Raw genomic sequence first — 1326 nt, 5'->3', positions numbered from 1 at the left:
TTTCTTTGGGTCATATATGTGTGTGTATATGGGTATATGCATAATTTTTTTTGCCATGTTTATGCAGTGTGTATGGGAGGTGGTTACCCTTTGAGAGCTGTATGCAATGAAATCTCATTTTAATGTATGCTGATTGTGTATATTTAAAGTGACAATAAAGTTATTCTATTCTATTCTATTCTATTCTATTCTATTCTATGTTAGTGATTGAGCAAGAAAGGGATTTTTGAATCTTGATGGATAGTTCAATGGAAATGTCACTTCACTTCACAGTAACTGTAAAGTTAGAAATTCTAAGCTTAAAATCATTATGAAAGGAACAGGAAATAAAAAGCCAATTTAGTTTTGCCTCTATGTCAATCATATATTCCATAGCATGTGGAATACTGTGTATAGTTCTGATCACCATATCTCAAGAAGGTTACTGGGAAAGGTTGAGAAAATATAACCAAAATAGTTAGAGAACTAAAGCAGCTATCTATAAGAAAAGACCACAGTGATTAGGGTTTTTTAATTCAGAGTAAAGGTCAGTAAAGGGAGTCAAATGTATATTAAAATATGCATCATATGGATAATTGGGATAGGGAATTTTGTTCTTCTCTTACAAAGTTAAAAGTTGGGATTATTTATTAAAACTAAATGGGAGAAATTTAGGAATAGTAAAAAGAGGTTCCTTTTATACATATATCCACAAATGATACAGAATTAATCTTTGGAATATGATACTATCAAATTAGAAAGGGAACTGAATAAATTCATGGAGAATTGGGCTATCAATGGCAACTGGTCTTAATAGCTATTTGCTATTTCTTTACTCATGAAGATCTACCTTGAATATGAGCTACTACTGAGTAATAGAGGAAAAGGAGTATAATTCTTCTGTCCATGTTTGTCAACATCCTGCCTGCCACATGGGCTAGAAGTGTGCTTATTCTGATCCAACAAGTTTCTTTAACAATACTACTCAAAATTAGAAAAACCATTTACTATGTTAAACTGCAATATATAATCCAATAATACACATCTGCCTACTAAAACAAACATATAATTATCTAATCAGAAATTTTGATTCTGCATGGTTCATCTGTCTTACCTAATTCTGCAACTCTTTTTTAAAAGTTTTAATTCAAGAAAAAAATGTTTTCCTTAACATTAAAAATGAATAAGTGTGACATATAAAATACATTAATTTTTTTAAAAAAACAACAGAGGAAGTACTTAGAAGCCCAACATTAAAATGTATTTTGTGTATTGTATGTGCAAAATAATCCAATATATAACATTGTTTTTGTCGAGTCAAGCAAATACATTATACATTGGATGTAC

The sequence above is a fragment of the Protobothrops mucrosquamatus genome, unplaced genomic scaffold, assembly GCF_001527695.2.
Source record: "Protobothrops mucrosquamatus isolate PMUCROS unplaced genomic scaffold, P.Mucros_1.0 scaffold3496, whole genome shotgun sequence".
Lineage (NCBI taxonomy): Eukaryota > Metazoa > Chordata > Lepidosauria > Squamata > Viperidae > Protobothrops > Protobothrops mucrosquamatus.
The sequence above is the reverse complement of the archived record's forward strand: the minus strand, read 5'-3'. Positions refer to the sequence as shown.